This window comes from Pelodiscus sinensis, chromosome 6 (genome assembly GCF_052426305.1).
Source record: "Pelodiscus sinensis isolate ZL-2025 chromosome 6, ASM5242630v1, whole genome shotgun sequence".
In the NCBI taxonomy this organism is placed as follows: Eukaryota; Metazoa; Chordata; order Testudines; family Trionychidae; genus Pelodiscus; species Pelodiscus sinensis.
The window spans coordinates 28,239,561-28,251,258 of NC_143057.1; positions in this window are offsets into that span (position 1 = coordinate 28,239,561).

An 11,698-nucleotide genomic window follows, 5' to 3' on the forward strand; every position below is an offset into this window, starting at 1 on the left:
TGTGGATTTTAGAAATTTAGAAACTCACCAAACTGCCAATCACTCTGTTCTGACCTTACCTGAAATTCAGCATTGATATTCCAAAATGAAATGAAGCAACTGCCAAAGCTCAAAGCAACTGCATTGCACAGTCCTTGAACTGAGAGGAATAAAGCTGTGCAGGATGCATAGAAACGTCAAGACAGGTTTGAAAAGGAAGGGGTTGATTTATTGTACTAGTCTCAGCTTTGTGAAAGCTTAAAACAAAGTAGACAGGAGATGTATGTCCAGTCATTCTCCCTGCATCTCCTGCCCCTGGCAACGAAGATGCTAACTGGGGAGAAAAGGGGTAAAGGTCAGTTAGTTCTCATGCTGCCACTTGGCCAGCACAGAGGCCACTGAATGCATTATATGCCTCTACCATGGTCTGTCCTGACCCAAATCTGGTGCACAACAGAGCAGGTTGCCTGAGAGAGACAAATACCTGTTGACATTAATTATCGTGTTTTAAGTCTCCTTGTGGGGATATTTTCCTTCCAGTTTTCACTGTGTCAAAGTTGAAGATAATTTTCACAGAAACATGAATGGATGTGCAGAGCAGATGACTTTATAGACCATTGGGCAACCATTTGAGAGTATAATCGGTTTAGTTAGCAAGCTGATCTCTTCAGTTGACTTGAATATTGTAACATTTGAAGTTTTGGATTATTTGGAGGTGCTTCATCTGAATGATGTCCTACTTTCTTTACATCTTGACAATCAGGGGCCATGGTTTAAGTTCTATAGGTCCGTCTACTGACCACTGAAGTTGATATGGCTTCATTTTTTTAAAACTTATCATGCTGTTTGGTTTGCAAAAGACTTTTTTGATGAGATGCCCCATTCCTGATTATATTTTTGAAGTAAAGTGTTCAAACTCTTTCTGGATGCCACCCATGTTACCATTAACAAAACCGAGGCATGTGAAATCACTGACAACCTCAAGTATGAAGTTAATAGATGCTAGAATCTATGCCTTCTTCAAAACCACTGACCAGAAGTATTTTGGATTTACTTGAATTGACTTTCAGGCTAACTTTTGCCACTGACTTCTCCAGAGCTTTAAGTGCCACACTTAGCTCATCCATTTAAATGACAGCTAGCACTATGACTTTGGCAAAATGGATATCAATGAGGTTATCATCATCAAGGTGTATGTTCTTATTGACACATATCAAGACCCCCATTCACATTGCATCTGTATATATTAAGCCACATTTGACTGACAAGTGAGGATTGTTCTTATTAATCTTGAAACTTGCAGGCTTCTCTGACAAACTCTGTAGGATGTCCATCTACTATGTGGCAACTTCTCAAGCCGAGTTCCTATAAATGGGGAAAGAAATACCTTCTCCCAAATTAGGTCAGGCTTCTGACAAAGGATGTCTTACTACCCTAGAATACTTCAGTGGGGTGGAAGGCATTTAAGAAATCAGATCTCTGGATATGGGGATAGGAGGTCTGTGAAATCCATGGCATTTTGAATTATGGGATAATTTTGCAGGGCAAAAAAAGAAGAAGAAGAAAACATCAAAGGTAATATACTGGAGGAATCAGGGTATATCAGAGTAGTCTAGGATGGTCCTGTTACAAGTAAGGATGATGACAACTTTCCATGAAATATAAGTAGTGGTATAACAGAAGGCCTACACATAGGTATACACCTTGTTGAAAGATGCATAGACAAGCCCTATCTCTAAGCAGAAAAAACATGCAACTAATTAAATTTAAAATCCTTTCCATCAGCAGTCTGGTCTCTTTCATTTGGGTCACAAATGAAAATAAGTTTAATGGAGTTATCTGTGCCTCTAATGGACATTTCCCCTTCCCATCCACACACAAACGTGACTTATTAGAACAGTACAACTATCAGTCTTTTCTCAAGAACAAGAGAGGCCCAGACTACAGAAATAGTCTGTTGAGTATTTAGGAGCACTAAAAGACTTTTGTTTATTGCACTCTATCTCAGGCATTCCACTGACTCTTCACTTTTCTGAGTACCTGATTAACCATAACTACCACTCACTTTCATCCTTAAAATATTCATAAAATGGGAAGTTAGGGTACAGTATTGAGGAGAAAAACTGATCAAAGGTAACCTTGGCCTCTTCTCCTTATAAATAAAAGAGAACTCCAAAAAAAATGCATGGCAAATCTAACAGAAAACACATTCCGAGGTGACATTTTGGCTGTGTGGCTTTCCTCTGGCTTTATGACAATGAAAATGAGCTGAGCTGCAGATGGTTTTATTTTTCCACAGCCAGAAAAAAAAAAGGTCTCTCAGCTAAAATGTCACAACCCTTCTTATTTCAATTTCCAGTATGTATTCAAAAGCTGAGGCTGACATTTGGTCCTGAACTCTCATATTGGAATGGAAACTACAAAGAAAAAGCACAACGGAATGAGGAGTTAAAGATGGAGTCTCTCTCAGAATTACCTCTGTTGTGCCTGGATTTTGTGTGGTCATGACAGCTACTGGGCCTTGAGGGACTCCAGATATTAACATTTATGTTGTTCAGTCAGTTTCTTTGCAACACCTTTTGGGAAGAACATTGCAAGTCCCTTGCCTTTGTCCACCTCCTTAGATGCCCCCTATGGCTGCATCAACCTCCTCTGAAGTCCAAGTTAAATTTTCCTCCCTCCAGAATGTCCAAAAGCACTTGGGCCCTGCTAAATGTCATTGGCCCAGAACTCAATGGGCCTGAGCTGTGCTCAGCAAAGCTAAAAACAAGTATGCAAAGGAGGTTTACAACTGTCTAATCCTTTTGGCCATTTGAGCCACCATTATTACGTGGCATAAAAGGGAGAGCAGCCTTAGGACTTTTTACTTACTCTTCTTGCTACTAAAATTTTGGCAACTAAAATTTGAAATCTATTGGCAAGCTGGATCTTACTTTCTCCATAATTGCATCCAGGAATATGGACGTCATTTACATTTACTCATTTCCTATTTCATGCACGAGAGTCTGGTGAGATCACATATTTAACAACTGCTTTGGAAGCCTAAGTGAGCCTGGCTTCATATTGAAGCATTCAGAAATATCATCCATCTTACACATTGGCATGAAACGTAGTGCAAAAGCATACAGTTTGGCAAGGGCTCTGGCTTGGCATTTGTTTGGATCTTTGTCATCTATAAATACAATCTCAAATTGACTAAGGGTCCATTCTCGCTCCCATTTAGAGCAGGGTTGTGCTCAATATAGAGTATTATCATAAATAATTAAAATTAGATTTTGGTTTGGTATACTTCTTCCCGGCCAGGAGGAACGTGGCTGGGGGAATAGGTACAGTGGGATCAGTCCACAGCAGTCTTCTGGTACATGGAATGAATGGAAAAAAGAATACAGTCTTCATGCATAAATTTAGACCCCCAAAACTGTTTTTAAATATGTTGTCTCACTATATTGCTCATGAATATAAGACAGGAAGTAAGTGAACACAATTGGCATATGGTCAGGAAGACCCCTCTTCAATATAAAAGTCTTCACTCACAGACTGAGCTGTTACACTCTAAGGCTATATCTAGACTGCAAGCCTCTTTCGAAAGAGAGCGTCTAGACTGCACGTTGAACTTTCGAAAAAGCGGCTTGCTTTTTCGAAAGAAAGCATCCAGTGAGTCTGGATGCTCTCTTTCGAAGAAGCCCTATTTACATTGAAGAACGCCTTCTTTCGAAAGAGGAACTTTCGAAAGAAGGCGTTCTTCCTCGTGAAATGAGGTTTACCGCCATCGAAAGAAAAGCCGCGTTCTTTCGATTTAATTTCGAAAGAACGCGGCTGCAGTCTAGACGCAGGTGAGGTTTTTTCGACAAAAGGCTACTTTTTTCGAAAAAAACCCTGAGTCTGGACACAGCCTAACAAAACATTTTCTGGGTGAGTTATCCATGTTTTGAAAGAAGGATTTAAGCAAGGCTAAGGCCATCTCAACTGTAACAATATGAATGATGTCACCAAAATAAACATCAGTCTTTTTTTTTAATTGCATGAATTTATATATTGTATGCAATATCCTTCTTCACTCTCTTCCACAAGGTGGTTTATTTTTCTGTCAGTAGATTTACATCAGGAGTAAAATTAGTGTACCGGTGTGTAGAGAATCGGCAAGTATAGTGCTTTGGCCGCGTGACAGAGCGTCCCAAGGATGAAACCAAGCAAGAGTCCTGAGCCAACAATAACAACATCTGCCTGAGTCAATGACCTTCGAGAATTCTGTGTTTTGGACTGGGAAAAAGCAGTTTGTGGACTTTTGGGAAGTTTGAGAGGGTATAAAGATAGTTGTAATCTTGCAATAAAATGATTTCGTGCTTGCACCAGCCGGAGTCCGTGCCTTCATACACCACACAAGAGAATTAAGACTCACCTAGTATGTAATTCTATCTTTATTTGGTGGTGTTCAAAATTAAAAAGGGAGAGTAAAGATCAAAAGTGATGAGAGATAGACAGGGGGAGGACATTTTAAAAAAAAAGGACAGGAACAAACAAGATAATTTCTCCTAGGGTGCTGCACATCATGAGAAGTATGCTTTTTACCAGGCCATCTCACTACTTATTACTTTATTTGTTGTCTCTCCCCCTCTTCCAATAGGACAGGTAATATATTTGGTTTATTCCTGTTGTTACTGTGTTACAGCCTCCCACTTCAAGATAGCACTTAAGTCTTACTGTCTAACCTTAGAATGCTACTTGGCACAGGGAGGAAGCCCAGTAAAAGTGACACATACCACATGTCAGGCTTTTATCATGTTTTCCATTGTGCTTTATTATAGAGAAAGGAACAGATTAAAAAAGGAAAGGAAAACTGCTGTCAAGGTCACTGGCATTTTCTAGTACAGGACTGCAATAGGTGAAATTATTTTAATTTAAAAATTTGCAGAGATAAAAAAATCCCCCACTGTGAAAACCACCATATTCACAGGAGCATGTGGAGCTGATGAGTTCCACCATATGATAAAGCAAATTGAAATCTCACATTTGCTAGACCTTTTCTTAGTGGGGAAGGGAGGAGGAATCATGTAAAGAATTATAATGTGGTTAATGGTATTGCTGGGCTGATCTCATTTTACAGTTCTGTTTTATGCACAGGTTATCATACTAATTAACTACCTCTGAATATTTATCATCTTAATGGAGGGCTTTTGTGTTTCCTTTTACTTCAGCTCCAAAGCTTCCAGTTCGATGGTCTAAGGCTGCAATAAGAATCAATCTCACAAAACAGATGAAACTAGATAATAAGATTTTAAATAAATCACTTTGATGTAAGCACAGCACCAAAGAAAAAAATAGCGTTACTGAATTTTCCACTTCAGTTCTCGGATCCATGGAAGTGGCAAAAAAAACCCAAGAGACAGAAGAATCACAGCATGTGCAAACTGCTCTTTTTTCATTGTATTAGGCCTTGGCCCTACACAATTTAACTAGCCCAACCATCGCCTTGCAGATATGAGCTGGGAGGTATTTGGCTGGCTGACTGAAAGAGGAGAATGATTCTTGATGGATTTGAGGAGGCAGGGGAAGTGTAAAATTTCTGGGAATGGTCAGTTGTGGTGGCTGACTCACTACACAGGAATGAGAGGTTTTAAAAGGTCAGCCTGTGCCTGGACCCACACCTTCAGAGCAGGCTAGGAAATACCCACTCTCCCTCCCTATTCAGGTGATTAATATACCAGGTTATTGGCTACATCTGCTGTGGGCCTTACACACTGAAGGGGGGTGGGAAGGATTTTTTTCCTTTATACACTGGCCAGGTGCAATTGGTTTTTTTTTTCACCTTCCTCACAGCAGGTTCAGGTGGACTCTGTTAATGCAGAACATGATGGGCAATAGGCCATATGTTGCAACTCATTATTTAAGTGTATGGCGGATGTTCAATGTAGGTGCTCCATAAAAGAAGACATATGCTGCTGGATAGATGGCACGCAGATACGACTTGAAGAAAGGTACTTGGTAATTGAGCACGCTATGATTGGACTATAATGATGGGAGGTTGATTCCCTGCTGTATCACCTTACCCCTACTACAAGAGGGTGCTTGGTAAGGTCTTAGCAATGGATTTGCTGAGGGGACCTGAATGGAGGTTGGGCGAGGGGCAATTGGTCAAAGCCCCATGGGGATTGTAAGGTCCTGGCAATGGATCTGCTGGAGGGACATGACGAGGAACTAGTAAAAACACTCTCTACACACACAGTTAATTATGGGGAGGGGGGAGAGAGGTTATCTACGTCTCTACATTTTATCTGCTGGAGAATCCCAGACATCTAATAATAAAGTTGTAGCCTGATTAAGCCCATATAAAACGTCTCCTGTCCTCTTTTTGGAATAGCTGAACAATATTCATATGCTAGCAAGTGCGTATTGGAAAAGTTTAATGTGATCAGTTTAATTAGTAGCAATGGTCATCAGCAGAAGAGGCTGAGAACTATCTCTCACTGTTTAGTAGTGAGATAGTCATGTGAAAAGCTGGAGATGAAAGATGGGTGACTCTTGCAAAAGTATTTTTGAAAACATTTCTCTTGGATTCTTAGCTGATGAGGTATTTTTACAGTGCTCAATTTCATTTATTATTCTGGCAGGTGTATTTACATGTGGATTATTCACAGAATGAACATATAAACAGATATGACAGAACACTCATAAAAAGCGAATATCAAGCTGATAGGAGCAAGAATTTACTATCAAAATATCATTAGAAAAGTTACATTCAGCAAATGAGGGGACAGAATCATATATAAGCCTCCAGTTGTGTCCAATCAAAAGAAACAAAATTAAAAAAAATACTTCCATCTAGCTCCTCATGAATAATCTTCATAACATGAATTTATTTATAAAAGGTCATAATAATGGTGCTGCAAAGATTTCCAAATTCATTTCCATAGGCCCTGTGGCCCCTGGGGAAATTTCTATTTCGGGTTTTACATTCATCTTTCATTCTGAGGGAAATTTGTCCACAAAGTTATTGTGATTTTACAAAAGCTTTAAGAACTCAAGCAGGTAAATGTTACTAAGCTAACTCCTCATTACTAATATTTCCCACTGCTCCATAAAGTGCACATTTTATTTTGCAGTTTTACTGAAAGAGAACAGTATAAAAGAAACCAACCATGCACACATCTGGCTACTTCTAGGTTTTTTAAACTGCTTAGTGGGCCAAAGCTGGGCTCTTTCACTTGATAGAAATATTATCAATTGAGTTGATAGCTTCATGATGTACAGGCTCAATAGATTCTAGAACAGGGAAAAAAGCTGTACGCTGTATTGCAACTTAAAGCACATAAGCCACAGATTCATTCTCACCTCCTGACATCTGCAATCTTTAAGGAAGGCAGCTTGGAAAGCAAAAGAAATCAGTGTAGGACTGAAAACCCCCTCTGCCCACTGCTACTTGCTCTTTGATCCATCTCCTTTAAAAATGTATGCAAGGGATATGAATAGTCTAATAATGAACATAACAATAGAAGCAATATACTAACAAAAAATCCCAAATGCTCTAGTTCAGCAGAAGTTTGGAACAGTTCCATAAAATTCTAAATTTTTATTGCTTTACAAAGCCCAAAATTGGACATACTTCAGGGTTAAATATCCCTGAGGTATTTTGAACTGTATTGCTTTTGCTAATCTCAGTTTCTCTCTCTGGATTACATTTTCCAGGATAAAGAATGGGGTATTTTCAGGTTGCTCTTTTTCATTTGCTTTAACATAGTCTCTCTTTTGTAAAGGGAGGTGGTTTCAAGCTCAGTTGGACACTCCCCAGACTGCATTAATCCAGTAATACTAAACCATGATGTTTCAATAGACCCTTACATTGTATTGGTTACTTTCAGTAAAGCCTGTCAATTCATTCTGGAAGGAGCATCCAGTTCCTTCCTCATACACCAACAAAAAGGTCAACTTTCTTTAAAATATGTGGACTGATCCCTTTTAGCTAATGGTTTGGATAAATATATAAAAAATATTTAACTCACTCAGAGAGACACTTTGCCAATCAAGAACTTTAGGACTGGGAAAAGCACATGACAAACAAGGGACAATGGATAGAGCCCTGCAAGAATACAGAATTTTGTATCTGTATCCACAAAAATGAACTACAGATACCTGCATCCAGATCTGCAAATGTGACTTCTGTGAATATAAAGCAGATATATATGGATTTTCAGGACTCAACATATGGCCTGATGAATGGTGATGATGTATAAGGCAACAAAAGCAAAGACAAGTTGAGGGCAAAAATAATTGATTCTTAAGAGTATAGTTCCATGGAAATGGTAGAATGCATTATCGGATTTGGACAGTGTTCACTTATCTGCAATCAGAGATAACATTTTCCACTTTTATCTACAATATTATTTACTTGTAAGTAATTTCTTAGTTCTACATAAGGAAACCAATAAAAATATTTTGTTGGAGATGTAGCTAAGCTCTTGCTGGTTTTGGAGTCTTGTTATAGTATATATTATATCCTTTGTTTTGGATGCTTCAATGGGATTACCACAATCAATGGGATTACCACATTGCCTGCTGCTGGGAGGGGAGGAGACAAGTCAGAGCACAAATGGGGTTTCCATTAAGGCATATATATAGTGGTCATATACATACAGAAGCTGCACTAATGTGAAATATGAGAAATTTTGGGTTCTCCCCTCAATGAGAAGTGGAAAGTTACTCCCAGTTTAGGGAGATCAATAGATCATAAACTAAAGAGTCAAATACAAAGGGACATACTTGGCAACATTCAGTCTGTGGAATGAAGGTGTATTTCTGAAAGATGACATACGCTGCCTGGCCAGGGGGTAGTGATTTTATTTTTTACCATATTGGTGCCCATGTATAGGGTTGATATTTGTTAGTATAGCTGTGAGTTGTGTAAATAAAGCCATGGCCTTTTCTTTCTAATATTGGTTGGAGTAGTGAGTTAATGGAAAAGGCAATAATGAGGATTGGGAGTAAGACCAAGTCACGTCAATGTTCTATTCCCTGATGCAATGACCTTTGGTTTTATAGCTATCTATCACATTGATTCCAGGAGATTATCCACTGTTCCTTGTGAGTAAGTTACAGGAAAGAAAAATGCATAGCCCTGTCTGCTGGATGTCCTGGCTCTTCCACAGGGCAGTTTCAATACTAGAAGATTGTGCATTAAGCAGGGTCTCTAAGGTGGGGTATCCCAGAGCCTGACAAAATATTTGTAGGGGGCAGCCCTATTGAGTGGAGGGGAAAGATGGACTACATTAATTAGAAATCTCAGAAGGGTAGCCGTGTTAGCCTGTAACTTTAAAAACAAAGAGTAGGTCTGTGGCATCTTTGAGACTAACAAAAATATACATATAGTATCATGAGCTTTGTGGGCAAAACCCACTTCCTCAAATGGCATGATCTAATATTAATTAGAGTATTTATTCTCCCTTCTTGATATCAGGACAGAAGAATATTTGAATAACATATGCTTTTTATACTGTCATCATAGAGAAATTTAGTGAAAGGATCTGAAGAGTCCACATTAATCAATGTGTAGATTAAAGAGAAGAGGACCAAGGTACTAAATGGCCTCACCTCTCATGGGACTAGTTTAGTATGTTGCAACATCAGGCTCTAATTGCCTGGTTAGATTATTTAATTAACTTTAAGAAAACTCTTTTAGAAGATTCAGCAAGGGACATTTAACCAAACTTCCCCCCAAGAGAAAACCTTGGCTGGCTTAAGCTGAGAAAGAGGAGAAAGAAATTGCCCTATCAGAAATTCTCCTGATAACATTGTGCAATGCGAACAGACTTAACACAATATTTCATGTGCATACATTCCCTTTATATACTTTTGGATTTATTTTAGAAAACTGAACTACAGCTTGTCTCTCTAAAAACCCACTTTGGAAAGTGACTGTTTCCCATTCTTATTACACACAAACTTCTGCTTTCTTTCCAACTGTTACGGGGTCCGTGAGCCCACCCCGTCCTGGGCAGTCACACTCCCACGGTTGCCGTCCCGGAAGGTCCCAGTCTCGGTGCCGCGGCGCCGGGTCGGCCCTCCCGGTGGTTGCCCCGAGGATCCCGCGAGCGAGGAGGTGAGGGGGGTCCGGGCCCTCCCTCTCTCCAGACCCCAGCCCAGGGCCCTAAGGCGGGGGAGATGTTCTTCTCTCCCCCGACCTGGCTGATGGGGCACAGAGCCGCAACGCATCAACCCTCGGGCTCCAGTACACCCGCCCTGGGCTGCTTCCTCACGCCCTCGCTCGTCCGCTCACCAGCTGGCTGGTCTCGCCGCCTCCTCGGTGTCTCTCAGTCTCTGCCTCCAGCGTCCTCCTTCTCCTCCTCCCCCTGCTTCTGCCTCTCCTGACTTTATACCTGGGGAAGGTGCCGCCCCGCCCCTCCAGAGCACTCACACCTGTGCTCATCCACGGCTCCAGCTTCTCCTCCCCAGCTGTTTCCCCTCACCCCCAGCGTTCTCTCCCTCTCCTGCAGCTGTGGGGCATAGGGCCGGCTGGGGCGCCCGCGGGGCTGCCCGCCCCGAGGCTGGTGGGGTGCCGTCCCTGCCCGGTTGTCCCCACTAACCTTGCCGGGGGGGGGGGTTCTTCCCCCGCGCTGTCTCGGGCTGCGTCCCTGGAGCCGCCAGCCTGGCGGCATGTCCCGGCTGCCCTGCTGCCTGCGTCCCCGGCGGCAGCAGGTCCCGCCGTGGCGTCTCTTCCTGCCCCGCTGGGGGGGCCCTCCTCGGTGCGGGGTTGCCTCACCCCGTCACCGCCCTCCCCTGTGTTGCTCGGGGTCCCGCCCGCTCGCCCGCCTGCCGAGCGGCGCGTCCCGGTTACCCCACCGGACGCGTCCTCGGCGGCGGCGAGACAAGCCGCGCCGCTTTCCCCTGCCTCGCTGGGGGGGGCCCTTCTAGTGCGGGGTTGCCTCACCCCGTCACACACCTCCCCCCTTAAGTCGAGCTCTGGGGGTCCTTTCGTCCCATCAGCCTCCTTTATACTTCGCGATAGGAAGTCCGCGTTCTGGTGCGCCGCCCCCGGGCGGTGTACCACTTGGAAACAGTATGGTTGGAGAGCTAAATACCACCGCATTATTCGTGCATTAGTCTCTTTCATCGACTGGATCCACTTCAACGGTGCGTGGTCTGTGATCAACAGGAACCGGTCCCCTAGAAGGTAATAACGTAAAGCCTCAATGGCCCATTTAACTGCCAGGGCCTCTTTCTCAATAGTCGCATAGTTCTTTTCCCGATCGAACAGTTTGCGACTCAGGTATAGTATGGGATGCTCCCCCCCTTCGACTTCCTGCGCTAACACTGCCCTGAGCCCCACCTCTGAGGCGTCCGTCTGCAGGATGAATGGTCTTGAAAAGTCGGGTTGTCGTAATATAGGGGCGGACACCAGGCGTCGTTTGATAGTGTCAAATGCCTGCCTGCCCCTTTCGGTCCATCTTACTTTTTGGGGTTGGTTGTTCCGCGTCATGTCTGTCAACGGGGCCGCTAGGGTGGCGAAGTCGGCTATAAATCGTCTGTAGTACCCCGCTAACCCCAGGAACTGACGTATCTGTCTCTTGGTTGTGGGTAAAGGCCAATCCCGTACCGCACTCACCTTGTCGACTAAGGGCTTTAGGCGCCCTCCCCCCACGGTGTAGCCTAGATATGACACTTCCCGGCGTCCGAATTTGCATTTCTTTGGGTTTGCTGTTAAACCCGCCTCCGCTAAGGTTTTGAGGAT